General features: G+C 42.1%; 1 protein-coding gene across 6 annotated transcripts in view; it reads left to right on the forward strand.

Annotated features, from left to right (window-relative positions):
• The first annotated feature begins 3,145 nt into the window (after positions 1 to 3,145).
• Bclaf3 (BCLAF1 and THRAP3 family member 3) overlaps positions 3,146 to 17,429 on the forward strand; it is a 60,863-nt gene continuing 46,579 nt past the window's right edge. For 5 of the 6 annotated variants that reach the window (XR_003835725.1, XM_029473527.1, XM_021153480.1 and 2 more), the window contains exon 1: positions 3,146 to 3,308. The gene's annotated coding sequence lies outside the window, so the exon portion shown is untranslated. Of the gene's footprint in view, positions 3,309 to 5,486; positions 5,583 to 17,429 lie in introns of all 6 variants that reach the window. The other variant, XM_029473525.1, reaches the window with a different exon arrangement.

A 17,429-nucleotide genomic window follows, 5' to 3' on the forward strand; every position in this document is an offset into this window, starting at 1 on the left:
ACAGAGAGAGAGAGAGAGAGAGAGAGAGAGAGAGAGAGAGAGAGAGAGAGAGAGAGTAAGCAATCTGGAAAGCCATCTCAGCAGAACCTGGGGCTTGAACCCATGACTTGACTTCGAGTGGTTTCTTTTCCCAACTCCCCAAAACCCCTTCTCTCTGGAACCCCTCTCCTAGCCAAGGCTGATCCTTGGCACATCTCTTAATTCCAGGCCAGTCTGATCTACTTAGTTAGTTTCAGGACAGCAAAGGTTACACAGAGAATCCCTGCCTCAAACAAAGAACAGAAACAACCAAAAGAAATATGTTTTTTCTCTCTTTAATTGGGTGTGTATTTCGTCATTATGTGTGTATGTATGTCTGTCTGATCTGTGTGCGGTATTTTTAGACTCATCTCTGACCCTTTTCAAGTCAAACAGATGGTTCTTGACTCTATTTTCTGTCTATTTCCATGGAGAAAGCAGGTAAGCAATTTGCACATAATGCTGAGCATAATGGCTCCTCCCTGTGATCCAAGCATTTGGGAGGAGTTTGTGGTCATCCTCAGCTACATAGCAAGTTTGAGGCGATCCTAAACTACTTAAGACTTTGTCTCAAAAGAAAACAAAAACAATTTGCATGTGGCAACAGTTTTTTGTGTATATATGAACACTGCCTCTTCATGTACACATATTAAAATAAAATATCATTAAACTTTCCCATTACTTTCCTTGTCCTTCATGAAATTACAAACCTGTTACTGAATTCCAAGTATGCTGAGTATAAGGAATTTGTATAGTAAGTTATGCTGAAATACCAATCCAAGCATTTGAATATGTTTCTTACATTTATCAACAAATGCAGCTAGTATACACACACAGCCATTGCAAGTCTGCTTTAGTTCTTCTGCCTGGAACTCAAACTAAAGGAATCAACTTTAATGTTATGGGTGTTATAGCAGAAGAACAGCGAGGGTACAACCATGCACTATATCTTTATTTTTGTTTCTTCAAAGAGCTTCTGCATCCTAACCTAGTCCTGTCTACTCGTGCTGTATGAGTACCGTGCACTCCAGTGCTGTATTAAGTCTCTATCCCTATACACCGTATATTAATGCTTTTGTTCAAAGATATGACTCAATGGTTGAGGGGGATAGCTAAGCAGTAGATAACTTACTTATAATATACACAGAGCTCTGGATTCAATTCCAAGCACTACAATAAAAATAAGTAAATGAAAAACATGAGTGAATGTAAAGTCCCCAAATGAGAAACTCTGGAGGTAGACCCCCAACAAGAAGAGCCTCTGTGTGAGTCTGATATACACTCAAGTTCAAGAAGCAGTTCCTATCATTTGTGTTCCCTGTAAGGCAGTTGAATAGTGGAATCGTTGGGTAGCTTAAAATGTGTTTGTCATGATCTGTCAACCTGACTAGATTGAGATGCCTAGTGACACACTTCTGGGTGTATCTGTGGGGGTGTTGTCAGAGATGATTGACATGCAGGAGAGCAGTTGAGGGGGAATGTAGCTGTTCTGAATGTGGGTGGCAACATCCAAATAGGCCTGGGGCTCCAAAGGAATAAAGGTGGAGAAATGAAGATTCCTAGCCAGAGTGTGCAAGCTTTATACTTCTTCAGCAGATATGTCTAATGGCCACAGCATGTTCTGTGGCCACCAGATTCCAGAGTCTTAGCTTCTCAGCACTAACCCACACAAAGACTCTCTAAGAAGCTTGTAGGCAATCATAGATGCCACTTGTTCTGAGACTTCCAGCTTTCTTGGACTGAATAGCTAACGTAGTTTTGCTTCTTCAGGGGGCAAATAGTCATTGTTTGGACTATCCAGAATCTAATGTGGGACCTACACTAACAAATCCTTCTTTTGCAGTTGTGTTTGTGTGTGTTATGAGAGCTTCGTGCTAGCATGCTTGCACACAGAGTGCACAGCCCTGGGTTCCCTCTAGATACAGCAGGCAGAGAGTGATACATGGGGGTGAGGGGTGGCGATCCTAGGGAGATAGATTTATTAGTAAAGTGCTTGCTTTGCAAGGATCAGGACCTGAGTCAGAGCCCCAGACCTTGTGTAAAAAGAGACTGGCATGGTGGCACATGCTTGGAACTCCAGTAGTGGGGAGGCAGAGCTAGGCAGATCCTTGGGACTTGCTAGCCAGCCAGCTTAGCCTACTTGGAACGTTCCAGGCCAGTGAGAAACCCTGACACCCTAAACAAAGGTGGACAATCCTTCTCAAGGAATATCACCTGAGGTTGCCCTTTGACCTCCCCCCCCCACACACCCCACACGGGGGAAGTATACATGGACATACAAACAGAGCACTATACGCACAAAAGAGGAGGAAAATGAGAGTAGAGAGAAAGGAGAAAGAGAAAAAAAAGAAGAAAATATAAACGAGAGGAGAGTTGAGAGGGGTTGGTATTTATTGGGACCATTAACCCATTTGGAAAGCTCAGAAGGTCCCGTTTTCCAAGCAGACCCTTCATTTGAGGCTATGGGAAATGGTGAAAAGTTGGATGATTGGTTGCGAATTAAATAGGTGGGGACAGAGGTCAAGGAGAAGCAGGCTCAGATATATACATTCTTCCTAGGCTTTGAGGGCCACGTAAAGAGCTAGACGCCAGCCGGGCGTGGTGGTGCATGCCTTTAATCCCAGCATTTGGGAGGCAGAGGCAGGCGGATTTCTGAGTTCGAGGCCAGCCTGGTGTACAGAGTGAGTTGCAGGACAGCCAGGACTACACAGAGAAACCCTGTCTCGAAAACCAAAAACAAAAAACCAAAAACCAAAAACCAAAAACCTTGGCGGATACCTCTGCCTCTGTCTGCGGATACTGCACACAAGGCAGGAAGATCAAGAGAACCAAGTTGAGGGCTGACTTCTAGGCCGCGATCCTCAACTCCAAAGAGTCTCAGACTTGCACCACCTCGGGTGCTTCTCTTCCTTCTAGCCAGATCAACTCGCGAGCGCACTTTAGTCTCTCAGGGAACCGCGTGGGAGAGCGCAGCCAGCAGAGGGCGTTAGAGAGCCCGCGGGCGTCGTCTGGGCGGGGCTGGAAACCCGAGCTTATCCTCCTTGAAAGCAAGTTTGGGCGGGAGGCGGACACTGTGGGCGGGGCCAGAGGGGGTTGGGACCAGACCATTCCGGAAGGAAGTGGTTCCGGGTCTCGGGCCCGCGGGGAGAGCTGGGTGCTGGTTGGAGCAGGAGGCGGGAGCTGCGTGAGGGGCGAGGCGGTGAGGGAGCAGCAACAGCGGCGGCGGCTGTAGCGGCGGAGGTTTCGGCGACAGCGACAGCGACGGGCTATGGTGACGACTTCTCTGAAGGGTGAGCGGTTCGGGGAGTGGGCAGAGTGAGGAAGCCCGAGCCTGGGAGGCAGGGAGGGTGTGTCCTTCGCCCACGAGTGGCAGTTCTCACGGTGGCGGGCGGGAACGGGGCGGCGGGCGGACTTGGCTTCTTCAGGGACCTCATCCCTTCTCCCGTTCACGCTGGGGCCGGCGCCTTCCCTAAGCGGCTGCCGCCCCTCGAGGCTCCCCTGGCGCGCCCGCTTGGCTCTCTGCCCTCGGGGGTGGGGTTCCGAAGGCTGTCCCCGCCGGTGCTATTCCTGAGCCGCCTCCAGCCCGGGCACCTGCCCGCCCCCCACAACCCCCAGGTCTGCCGGCCCACGGCGGCGGGCAGGTGGCGGCGCCAGGCTCGTGCCGCGTGGGTCCCCAGGGACCAGGGAGGGGGCGGTGCCGGGAGACTGAAGCCCGGGGACGCGGAGCCCTCCGGTGCGGAGCGCAGCGGTGCGGAGCGATGCTCCCGGCTTTGTCCACCAAAGATGCTCTGGCCTCAGGAGCCGCATCCTCCGCGGACAAGGTCAAAGGCTAGCTAGCTAGCGCAGACCTCCCTGGGACGAATTCAGTCAACTGGGCCACGGGTCAGGACCGCCCTAGAGAAACTTAACCCTCGAAATATGCTTTTTTTTTTTTCAGTTACACCTTGAGTGACTGCTTCTCTGGAACACATTCCAAACGGCCAGGAGAAAATAGGGCCCTCGAGGCTCCCTGTCAGGCTACCTTTTTAACTTTTTTTTTCTTTTATAAGCCTGGAAATAAAAGCTAGGCCCTTCCCCATGGCAAGCAAGCACTCCACCATACAGCTATGTACCTTTTGAGATAGAGTCTCACCCAACTCAGGCTGCTGTTTAACTCATTCTATTGGTCAGGCTGGCCAGCCCTCGAACTTTGTACCCGTTCTCCATCCTGAGTGGATTATAGGCCTGCATGGCCAGGCCTGGCATATTTAAACGTTTTTTTTTTTTTTCCCCTAGATGTGAGCAGGTCCAAAACTTTAAAAGGTTTGTTTGTTTGTTCATTTATGTTGAGGCTTTCTTTTTTTCTTTCTTCCTTTTTTTTTTTTTTTTTTTTTTTAAAGGGAGTCTTTAAAGAAAGGATGGTCTTGAACTCACAGTGTAGCCAAGGGATAGCCTTGAGTTTCTGATTCCCAGTCTCTGGCCCCTAAATGCTAGGATTGCAGGTGCATGCCAGTCATGTTTGTTTTATTTTCCTCGGTTATTGATAGCAGTTCAGCTTCCCAGTTACTCGGTGTTCTAAAAAATAAAACAAGTTAGTAAGGGTTTTTCTAAGTGAACAAGGGATTTGAAGTTATGACTTACTTGAATTATAATATATCTGATTACCTTGACCAAATCACTTAACTTTTTCTAAGGTATTTCCTCAGCAATGAACAAGGGATTATAATGTTTGTCTTACCTTTTAGGGTCATATGAGACATTTATGAAAGTATATTTCACATACTTTGTCTTACTGAAGGTTTTACTTTCTTGTAAAAATTTCAGAGCACAGAAGCATCTTTTTGTTTTGTTTTGTTTTGTTTTTTGTTTTTGTTTTTTTTTCCAGACAGGGCTTCTCTGTGTAGCCCTGGCTGTCCTGGAACTCACTCTGTAGACCAGGCTGGCCTCGAACTCAGAAATCCACCTGCCTCTGCCTCTGCCTCCTGAGTGCTGGGATTAAAGGCATGGGTCACCAACACCCCGAGCACAGAAGCATCTTGAAGCACAAAAATTTTAAATGTAAACTTTTGGAGCTGGGGAAAATGGCCCAGCCAGTAATGTACTTGCTGTGGAATCATGAGAACTGGGGTTAAGATCCCTAGTACCTGAATAAAAAGCCAGCAGCAAAGTATTTATCTCTAATCCCAGCTCTCAAGAAACAGACAGGAGAGTTTCTGAGGCTTGCTAACCATTCAGTTAAGCTGAAATGGTGAACTTCAGGTGATATAAAAGATTCCTGTCTTAAAAAAAAGTTACGTAGAGAGCTACTGAAAAAGATCTATTTCTCCGCTCTTCTTGGGCACGCACACACACACACACACACACATACACACACGGACATACATATTTAGAAAAGGTCTAGTTTTTGAAATCTATTCTGGGGCTAGGAATGGAGTAGCATTGGTAGAGTACTTGTCTAGCATGTTTGAAGCTATGATTTGTATTTCCAGAACTCAAAAGGCAAAGACAAAAGATTGCAAAATCAGCTGTGAGGTGTGTGTTTCTTGCAGTGCTGTGAATTGAGCCCAGGATTTCCTAAATGCCAGGTAATCACTTTGTACCAGTTTAGCTGTATCACTAGCCCTCAGTTGTTGTTTTTTTCTTTTTTTTGTCAAGCAGGATGTCACTGCTTAGCTCACGTTTGCCTCAGGCTCTTGAGTGTTTGGATTACAGGTATGTGGGACAAAGTCTGGTTGAGAAGCAGAAGTTTGAGGCCAGTCTAGGCACTATTAAGACCTTGTTTTAATTTTTTTTTCAAGACAGGGTTTCTCTGTATAGCTCTGGCTGTCCTGGAACTCACTCTGTAGACCAGGCTGGCCTCGAACTCAGAAATCCGCCTGCCTCTAAGACCTTGTTTTAATAGGTGTAGTGGGCCATGCCTTTAATTCCAGCACTAAGGAGTAGACACAGGCAGATAGATTTCTCTGTGAGTTTGAGGCCATCCTGATCTACAGAGTGAGCTCCAGAGCTATAGAGTGAGACCCTGTCTTGAAATAACAATAGCAAAAACAAACAAACAAACAAAAAAAGGACTCATTTTCAAAGACTCTTAAGTGATACTTTTTGGCCCCACACCACACTCTTTCATACTCAAGTTTGAACTTTAAGTTGTTTTTCATAGTGTATACTGTGTACATTGAACATAGCTCCCTTTTTTGTTTGTTTTTTGAGACAGGGTCTTATTTAGATGAACTTGACTCAAATTTATAGTCCTTTTACCTGGCCCTCCTTCATGCTGGAATTTTGGGGTTATAGGCATATGTCACCACACCTAAATCACTTTCTTTCTTCCCTTCATTCTTCTCATGTGACAGGACTGCACCTCGTCCAGACTGGCTGCAAACTCAGTGTGCATCTGAGCATGACCTAGATTTTCCATCATCTGCCTCTATATCTTAAATATTGGGATTTTAGGCATATGTGCATCACACTTGGTTTACACCAGTGGGTCTCAACCTTCCTAATGCTGTAACCCTTTACTACAGTTCCTTATGTTATGGTGATCCCCCCAACATAAAATTAGTTTCCTTGCTACTTCATAGCTGTAATTTTGCAACTGTTAAGAAACAAAATATAAATATCTGTGTTTTCTGATGGTCTTAGGGGATCTCTGTGAAAAGGTCCATTAAAGGGGTTGTGACTCAGGTTGAAAACCACTGATTTATATGGTGCTGGGGACTGAATTTATGGCTTCGTGAATGCTAGACAAACACTGTACTAATTAAGCAGCGTCCTGGGCCTGCTTCCTTTGTATTTTATTGTTTGTTTGTTTGTTTGTTTTTCGAGACAGGGTTTCTCTGTATAGCCCTGGCTGTCCTGGAACTCACTTTGTAGACCAGGCTGGCCTCGAACTCAGAAATCCACCTGTCTCTGCCTCCCGAGTGCTGGGACTAAAGGCATGCGCCACCACCGCCCAGCTGTTATTTTAATTTTTTAATCTTGTAACTGAACACATATTTATTCTTTTACTGATAAATATGTTTACCACAGTGAGTGTGTATATGTGTTGTATGTGTGTATTCATTCATGTCAGTGTTTTCCTTGGTTGTTGTCTATCTTATTTTTAAATGTTTATGTTTTATTATTAGACTTTGGGAGGGTATGCACGTGTGTGTGCTGGAACACATGTGGAGGTCAAAAAGCTTTGTGGAATCAGTTCTCTCTGCCTTTACATGGATCTGAGAGATCAACTCAGTTTCCAGGCTCATGTGCCAGGAGTCTACTGCTGATCTAGCTCATTGTCCTGTGCCTTGTTTTTGAGACAGCGTGTGTTGGATTGGCTGGCCAGCAAATGCCTTTCCAGCCCAGGGATTACAGTTGTGCTGCTTTATTAGCTTTTTTGGAGGGAATAGGGATCTGAACTCAGGGCCTCTTGCATGGTGAAGACTTTATTGATGGGTCTGTTCCTTCAGCCTCCTACAATGAGTATTTGACTGGTCATTGTTTTTAATGCATCTCAAAGAATTTGATTATTTAGGCTTTGTGTCTATACACACACACACACACACACACACACACACACACACACACACACAAGACAGGGTTTTACTCTATAGCCCAGGCTGGCTTCAGACTAACTGTGTAAAGCCTGGCCTAAGATTCATAGCTATCCTCTACCTTCCAGCCTCCAAAGTGCTGGGATTATAGGTGTAAGCCACTGCACTTGGCTTAACTGTCAGTATTACTTACTTTTTTTTTTTTTTTTTTTTTTTTTTTTTTTAAAAAAACAGCTCTTTAGGGCTGGAGAGACAGATGACTTGGNTTTTTTTTTACTTTTAAATAAACAGCTCTTTAGGGCTGGAGAGACAGATGACTTGGCAGTTAAGAACATTTGTATTCTTGTAGAAAACCTGGATTCAGTTCTCAGCACCCACATGATTGTTCACAAGTATTGAAACTCCAGTTCCAGGATATCTGATGATTTTTTTGGCCTTAGTGGGCACCACATGCACAAATAATACAATACAGAACATACATATAGACCAACACTCATACACATAAAGTAAAAAAATAAATAAAAAGATGAACTATTTCACACGTATTGTGTGTGTGTATGTGTGTGTGTGTATATATATATGCATGTTCATGGCATAGCATGTGTGTGGAAGAAAGAAAGATTTGTAGGCTCTTTAAAAAAAAAAACATGGGTTCTAGAGATCCAACTTAAGTCATTGTGCTTATATGGCAAGAACTTTTACCTACTGATGTATCTCCCCAGCCTGTAAGCACATAAGTATTTTTGTTTTAGTGGCCTATCTTTGTATTTGGCTCTTTCTATTGTGTTTACTTTTCAAATACTTTACCCCCTGTGATCAAAGTAAGAATGATAAGCAAAAGTGGAATTCTGTGTGCACTTATGACTCTTCCTTACTGAAGAACTGGTGATAAGGTAACACTCGCTCTGTGACCATGAGAATAATCCATGCCTGGTCTCCTCACTTCTGCTTTTCCCTTTCTTCTGAGCTCCTTACTGATTACCCTCTTATTCCTGTGGTCTTTTGCTGCAAAGGGTTTCCTGGGGAATTTTTATTTTTATTTTTATTTTTTTTAGATTTATTTATTTATTATATGTACGTACACTGTAGCTGTCTTCAGACATTCCAGAAGAGGGCGCCAGATCTCGTTGCGGATGGTTGTGAGCCACCATGTGGTTGCTGGGATTTGAACTCTGGACCTTCGGAAGAGCAGTCGGGTGCTCTTACTCACTGAGCCATCTCACCAGCCCGAATTTTTATTCTTTGAATTTGTAAATACTTGATTTGTATTTAGTGTGGAATCTTTTTGCATAATGTACCCTTCTTAAGTGTACAGTTCAGCATTTTTAGTATTTTGATACAATTGTGCAAACATGATCAAAAGTCTAATTCCAGCACAGTTCTTCAACCCCAAATGCTCTGTTGGGTGTGGTGCTAGATGCCTGGAATCCCAGGATTGGGCTATACATGGAAGGGGAATCAGGAGATGAGGGTCATCATCCTCACTTACACAGGAAGTGTGAGGCCAGTTTTCCTGAGGGGAAACCCTGTTTCAAAAACCTAAAGAAAAAAGAAAAACACTAAACATTAGCAATCATTCCATTTCTGGGGATTTACATAAGTTATACAATATGAGGTCCTTTGTGAATGACTTTGCTCATTTAACATACTGCTTTTAGGCTCATCTATGTTGTAGCATATATTAGTATTTGCTCTATGTTTTATGGTTAGATATTCTTTGTATATGTATGACATATTTTTCTGTGATTAAAAATAGGGAAATTTATTTTCTTTTTTTATTGGATATTTTATTTACATTTCAAATGTTATCCCCTTTCCTGGTCTCCCCTCTGCAAACCCCCTATCCCATCTCCTTCCCACTGCTTCTATGAGGGTGCTCTCCCATTTTTTTTTTTTTTTTTTAGTTTAATAGTTTTATTGTGGGAAAGGAGGGGAGCGAGGACCTGGAAAAGGAGTAGAGGCAGAGAAAGGGGGAAAGGGAACAGATAAGGACAGAAGAGGAGAAAAAGAGAAAGAGAGGCCAGTTCGGACCTCATGGGAAGAGGAAGAGGAAGGGGAGACATTTTTTTTCATTCATCTTACTGTACATTTGAGTTGTTTCTACCTTTTGACGTTATAAATTCTCCTGTGAACATTGTTGTGAAAAGATTTAAACATTTATTTATTTATTATATGTAAGTACACTGTAGCTGTCTTCAGACATTCCATAAGAGGCCATCTGATTTCGTTATGGATAGTTGTGAGCCACCATGTAGTTGCTGGGATTTGAACTCAGGACCTTCGGAAGAACAGTTGGCACTCTTAACCACTGAGCCAACCCGTGAAAAGATTTGTATGGACATATTTTCAATTACTGTGATTGAATATACCTGGGATGGAATAATAGTTGCTCCACATGGTATGGTAACAACTTGTTTGACTTTATTGAGGAAGTGCCAGACTTTTCTAAAGTGGCTGACTGTACCATCTACATTTCCACCAACAGCATGTAAGGATTGTAATAAGACTGCATCCTTAAAATACGTGCTATCATGTAATGTTGTAATTATAGCTATCTTCATTGTCAGGGCGTGAGTGATATTTATTATCATTTTGATTTACATTCCACAATGACTAGTGTTTTGTGGGGTTTTTGTGCTTTTTAGTCAGTTTTATACTTTGGAGAAATGTCTATTCATCCCCTTTATCCATTTGAAAAGTTTTGATTGTCACTAAGTTGTATTCTTTTTATGATATGGGTGAAATTAAGTACATTCAGGGTGATATAGAAACTCTTAAGTATTCATGCATTCCTTTATAAGATAAATGATTTGTAAAGAAGAATTATTCATTCATTGGGTTATCTCTTGACTTGTTTTTTTTTTTCCTCTTTGTTTTACATTTTGTATTTCTACTTTCTTGGTGGTGGTTGTTTTATATATAAATTTTGACAGGGTAACACATTTTTTTAAAAACAAAACAAACATAAAAATAACAGCTCTTAAAAAAAACAAAAAACAACAACAAAAAAGACAGGTCTAAGCTGGTCAATGTGGTGCATGCAGAGGCAGGTGGATTTCTGTGAGTTTTCAGCCGCTTGGTGTACAGAGTGAGTTCCAGGATACACAGAAATTGTCTGAAAAAAAGTAAAAAACAAAACCAAAAACAAAACAAAAAGCCAGCTCTACATATTACACAGATCAGTTAATTCATTTGTCTTTTCTGCTATCTACCAAACAGCTTTTAGATTAGAATTGGTATTTTGCAATATCGTGCTCTAACATCATATAAGCTATTAATAAGATCTTTCTTTCACTCAGTACTCAGGAAAAAAGTCTGACTTGGAGGCCTCTTTTATTTAGTTGGCTCAGAGATGAGGCTTCTTACTGCTGCCCAGAGTGGTCTGTGCTGTTTCAGGCTGCGCTGCCTGCTTAAGGGTAGGCTCCTGGTAGGTACACACAGTTGGGGATAAACACTTGATGTTGTACAGGAACCTTCTGAATGCCTAGAAGGTCCTCCCAGCTCAACCTAGACTTGGATGGCTTGCTCCTCCATCCTGGCCATTCTGTTGTCAGGGTTAGCCTCATGAAGGCCTCAAGTTTGTGAATCTTGCTGTGGACATACTTCATCTGAGCAATTTCGAGTGAATATACTATACATCTTTATTGGCCACATGGGACAAGTCTCCATGAATCGTGTCCAGGGCCTCAGTCTGGCAGGCAAACAGGCCCGTGCTATTGCAGCACCAGCATGTTGCAGCCTCGTCAGTCCTTTGGTCCTCAGGGGTTCTCCCATATTCCAGTGCACATGATTGCTGCTGTAGCTCCATGATATATGACCATATTCCCAACTCCAGATTGGTATCCAACAGCCTGGCCAGTAGAATGGTAGTGAGCCTCCAGCCCTCTGGCTGATCATGACCTGTTTCAGCAGCTTAGCTTCCCTTGTTAGGATTCTTCACAGCATAATATTTCAAGTTTGATGAATCCTAATTAATTTTTTCTTTTGTTGTTTATATTTTTAGTGCCATATTTTAGAAACTATTACCCTATTCAAGGTCATAAGGATTATTTATATGTGTTTTAGATTTTGTGTATTTAGTTCTTGAATCCATTTTGTTTGTGTGTGCATGTGTCCATGTGCATGACATTTGGGTTGTAATTGTATATTGGCTGATATAAATTCCTTAGTTCACATTTTCTTCTTTCATTGAGGCTTTATTTTTCTTTGTATTGTGTGTGTGTGTTTTGAAACTCTAATTCCATCATTTCCCTCTTCCCTTTCCTCCCCCAACTCCTCCCATGTACCCTTATTGCTCTCAAATTCATGGTCTCTTTTTCTTTAATTGCTGTTACATATATACATATATATTCCTAAATACATAAATATAATTTGCCTAGCCTTTTGAAGAATTTGGTTGTCATGGAGAGCTAGGATAGCCCCAGGGCCATATGGTTCCAGCAAGATGTGAAAATTCTGCAGGGTTATGGGAAGGATCTGATGAAAAGGGAGAGGGAGTTTATAAGAGAAAAGGAGTTGCTACAGTCTGCTCTGCCAGCTGAATAAGGGTGTGTTCTGTCTGCTAAGGCTGCCATCAGGGTTCTTTTCAGCATCCTCCTGCGAGTAAATGACCCTGCTAGCTGGGTGTTTGTGTTCACAGGTAGACAGATGATTCACTGCTTCTGCTCTTTTATGTTTTACTCTGAAGCAGTAATATAATTATATTTATCATCTGTTTCTGACATCTCAGTCAATACCATATTGGTTTTAGTCTGTCATTTTATTTCTTTTAAAGCTTTTTTGTCCCTTTTAATCAACATTGCTGGCAAAAGAAATGACATTTAAATAGGATAATTTTTTTTCTGTGAAGGCCAGATAGTAAATATTTTATACTTTGTATGCCACATATGCATCTCTATTGCTGCCACTTCTTTTAGCACTAACAATTCCTCCTTTTTGTAGTACTTTTAATACCAGGGTTAGGATCTATCAATCTCTGTTAATCAACCTTCCAGGTAATTTTAGTGCACACTAAGATTTGAGAGTCTCCACTCCATGGTGTGTGTGTTTGTGTGGAATTGATGAGCTTTTGGATATGGGCATTTCAATATTTTGGAGTACTTTCATACTGCTTCCAAGCTACTTATATTTCGGTATATTCTAGCAGTGTATTAGGGCTCCTTTTGTGCCATACATTTGCCTACTCATTAAAGCAATAACCACTTTTTTGGGTGTGAAAAGGTTGGGTTTTTATTTGCATTTCCCAATTACTACTTGATCATATTCATAGGTTACTTGAATTTTGGTTTTGGGATACACTACTTAGAAATTTTGCCTTTTTAAAATAACATGTAAATAAATAAAATATGTTGAAATAATTACTGAACAAACCCAGAATCCCCAAGGAGGAAGGAATTCAGAATTTTTAAAAAAGGAAATTCAAGGAAGAGCACCGACAATGATGGTCAGACAACTCAGAAAAGCTCAGGCAAACTGAGGCAAGGACATTGAAATAGGAGGAGCAGCATGACCAGATTAGGGAAAACAAGGAGTTTTATACGGACTATTAGGGTAAGTAGAGGAGGAGATCAGAAATTTAAAAAAAAAAATGTGTGTGTCATGTATTTAATCATTAATTTATTTATTCACTGTTTTGTGAGACAGGTTTTCTTTTACTATCCTGGAACTCAGTTTGACCATGTTGGTCTTTAACTCGCAGAGATCCTCCTGTCTCTTCCTCCTGAGTGCTGGGATTAAAGGCATATGCCACCACACCTGAATTTAATATTTCACTAATAGTGAAATGTTTGGATTAATTTGGCTCGGGTTTTGCTTTGCTTGTTATAAATATACATTCTCAGTTTTTCCCATTTTAAATTATTTAAGACTTATTTTATGTGTATGCATGGATGGTTATGCTCCACATACATGCCTTGGTGCCAAAAGGGGGCGTTTGTTCCTCTGGAACTGGAGTTACAGCTAGGAATCAAATGAGGGTCTTTTGCAAGAGCAGCCAAAGGATTAACTGCTAAATGATCCTGCTGCTATTGTGGGTCCTGTCATCATTGTGGCTGCTGCAGCCACCACTACCTCCACTGCTGCTGCCACTGCCTCTGCCACCGCCACCAACTCCGCGGGGGTGGGGGGAGGGGGTTGCTTGAATTATTTCCTTGCTGAGCTAAGCAGACTGACAGGTGGAGTCTGGGGCCCACAAGCCAGCCTCGCCAGTCTCGTGCAATCCCCAGGTCCCAAAAAGAAACAAGGTAGCAAAAAGAAGCGGGAAAGCGCATAAACTGAAGGTTGGAGGAGACTGAGCTCACAAATAGCTGAAGGTTGGAGGAGACGGCTCCGGCAGAGCAGGACACATAAACGGCGGTAATTTCTGCTGTTCAGGAGCCCCTTATGTATTCTCCACCCCCCACCCCCCGTCCCCATTCTTACGTTTTTTTGTTTGTTTGTTTGTTTGTTTTTCCATTGTTGTGAGTGATGGTTAGGGGCTGAAACTCACATCTCCAGAGAAGGGTGAGATTTGATTTTGATTTCTTTCTACCTGCTTTCTCCCCTCTTTCACAATTCCTTTCTGTCATTTTCCCCTCCCAGTTGAGGGTGTTCCCCATTCCCCTTGGTGGCCACTGGTTCATGGTCTCAGCACCTGAGTGGTGGTGGAGTAAAGGAGGCAGCGGACATTTTGTAGATACGTTCGCGCCCTTGCGGTGCTCTATGCGGCATTTATAGTCGAGTCCAAATGTAACAGGAGCTGCGCAGCCTGCTGTGCCTGTTCCCCTCTCCTGCGCCTATGGCTGTTTGGGAAATGTAAGGTTTCTCTCTGCAGAAGAGTCACATATACTCATCTCCCACCCTGCCAACTTCAGTTGCAGGGTTCCAAGAATTCAGTTTGGCTTGTATTTTAAGCTAGTTTAATACTATGTCCAAGCCGGGCGGTGGTGGCACACACCTTTAGTCCCAGCACTTGGGAGGCAGAGGCAGGAGGATTTCTGAGCTTAAGGCCAGCCTGGTCTACAGAGTGAGCTCCAGGACAGCCAGGGCTACACAGAGAAACCCTGTCTTGAAAAAAACAAAACAAAACAAAAACTATGTCCAAGAAAAGTGCTTGGCTGCCCATAGGGAAGAATAACCAGTTCTATCTTCATTTTTATTTTTAATTTAATTTTGATTATTTTGTGAGTTTCATTTTGTAGCCTTTGGCTAGCCTTTAATGCACTATTTAGAACAGGCTGGCCAGGGCAGTGGTGGCACATGCCTTTATTTCCAGCACTTGGGAGGTAAAGGCAGGAGGATTTCTGAGTTTGAAACCAGCCTGGTCTACAGAGTGAGTTCCAGGACAGCCAGTGCTACGCAGAGAAACCCTGTCTCGGAAAACCAAAAAAAAAAAACAAAAAAACCCAAGAAAACAACAACAAAAAACCAGGCTGGCCTTGAAATCAAGAGCAGTCCCTCCTCTACCTTCGGAGTGCTGGATTAAAGGCATGTAGGACTCTTTTTTACTTTTGTTTTTTTTATTTGATTTTATGACTGGCTAGTCCTGACTGGCCTGGAACTCCTTTGTAAATCAATCTGCTCTCAAACTCATGGAGAAATGCCTGCCTTTCCTAGCCTCCTAAGTGCTTTGGTTAAAGGCCTGTGCTGTTCCACAAGCTCAAGTGAATCTAAGGGGCAGATGTATTCTTCGGAAAATCAGATTCAAAGACAACCTTAAAAGTTTTTGCCTCGGGCTGGTGAGATGGCTCAGTGGGTAAGAGCGCCCGACTACTCTTCCAAAGGTCCGGAGTTCAAATCCCAGTAACCACATGGTGGCTCACAACCATCCATAACGAGATCTGAAGCCCTCTTCTGGTGTGTCTTAAGACAGCTACAGTGTACTCACATATAATAAATAAATAAATCTTTAAAAAAAAAGTTTTTGCCTCCCCACAGGGGTTGCATATATCAGCTAACCTGAAAATAAGATATTTAGATTACGATTCATAACTAGCAAAATTAGTTATAACATAGCAATGGAATAATTTTATGGTTGGAGGTCATCACAGCATGAGGAACCATATTAAAGGATCACATCACTAAGAAGGTTGAGAACCACTGTTCTATCATAAAACAGAAAACAAAGTAAATGTTGGAAAAGAATTAAATAATTCACTTAATTCACTAAAATGAAGAGGTAATAAAGGGGGCAACATCCTGTAAAATGATGCCTGAGGTTAGCCTCTGGTCTTTACATATGTACACATATATAGAACTCTTTAAGCCAGATCTAAAGACCAGATTAATATCTTTTTTTATAGTTTTTGCTTTTTTAAAGGTTTATTTATTATGTATACAGCCTTCTGCCTGCATGTATGTGTACAGGCTAGAAGAGGGCACCAGATCTCTTACCAGATCTCATTATAGATGCTTATATGCCACCATGTGGTTTCTGGGAATTGAACTCTGGATCCCTGGAAGAATAGCCAGTACTCTTAATTTCTGAGCCATCACTCCAGCCCCCAATATCTTTTGTTTTGTTTTGTTTTGTTTTTTTTTTGTTTTTGTTTTTTTTTTTTTTTTTTGAGACAGGGTTTCTCTGTGTAGCCCTGGCTGTCCTGGAACTCACTCTGTAGACCAGGCTGGCCTCGAACTCAGATATCTGCCTCTCTCTGCCTCCCAGTTGCTGGGATTAAAGGCATGTGCCACCACTGCCTGGCTAACCTTAAGAATTTTAACTTTTAGAAAATCTTATTTTTTATGTGTATGCGTGTTTTGTGTATATATGTGTCTATGCACCACTTGTACAGTGTTGGATGAAGCCAAAAGAGGGTGTCTGATCTCCTAAAATTAGAGGTAAAGAGGATTGTGAACATTTATGTGGGTGTTGGTAAGTGAACCCAGCTCTGCTGAAAGAGCAGGCAATGTTCTTAATCACTGAACTATCTCTCTAGCCCCTGAACTTGAAAAATTTAACAACCTTCAATTATATACATATATTTAAATTTATCCTTCAGAAAACTTCTTTCCTTATTCTCAGTTATGCTTATTTAATTGTATAGTAAATTAATCATTTCAGGAATCTTTGTCAGCTGCTATATCCCTTTGCAAAACCCTGGTCTCTGAACTTAAACCTGGAACTTGATTCCATCAATTAGGGGTTTCCTTGCAGTACACTTGAAGTTCTTGGGAAGAAAATTTAACCCAACCCATTTTTCTGTCCATTTCTGTCAAAAAGTATAGTGTACTTTAATGTATGGCCAAACTGAACATTTTGAGCAGCTCACTTGCTGTGGTTCAGGACTTTTTCTCATAAAAGCAGGAAGCCAACCAAGTCAGCCATGCACAGACCGAACAATTCTGAACGAGAGTTAACTCCCTAGAAAGCTTTTTCTAACCTAACTTGGACCCTTTGTGACATTCTGAAGCTGTTTTGGTTTTGTCTTTCACTTTTCCTTTTCTGTTTTGGAAAAAAATGGTGTTTTTTATTTCATTTTTTTAAAAAAGATTTATTTATTATTATATCTAAGTACACTGTAGCTATCTTCAGATACACCAGAAGAGGGCATCAGATCTCATTACAGATGGTTGTGAGCCACCATGTGGTTGCTGGGATTTGAACTCTGGACCTTTGGAAGAGTAGTCGGTGCTCTTAACCACTGAGCCATCTCTCCAGCCCTCATTTTTATTTTTTAAAACTAGGACTAAATCTTGTTTACTGTATAAAATCTTTTCTTTTTGTTACTGGTTTTCAAGAAAGGATTTTTCTCTGTCAGGCTGTTCTGGGACTCACTCTGTAGACCAGGCTAGCCTTGAACTTTGTCTCTGCCTGCCTCTCCAAGAGCTGAGATTAAAGTTGTACACAACTATGCCTGCTATAAAAGCTTACCCTAAAATAGTCTTTATTTTGTGTATGCGTATGTGTGTGCATAGGTTATA

This window comes from Mus caroli, chromosome X, assembly GCF_900094665.2.
Source record: "Mus caroli chromosome X, CAROLI_EIJ_v1.1, whole genome shotgun sequence".
In the NCBI taxonomy this organism is placed as follows: domain Eukaryota; kingdom Metazoa; phylum Chordata; class Mammalia; order Rodentia; family Muridae; genus Mus; species Mus caroli.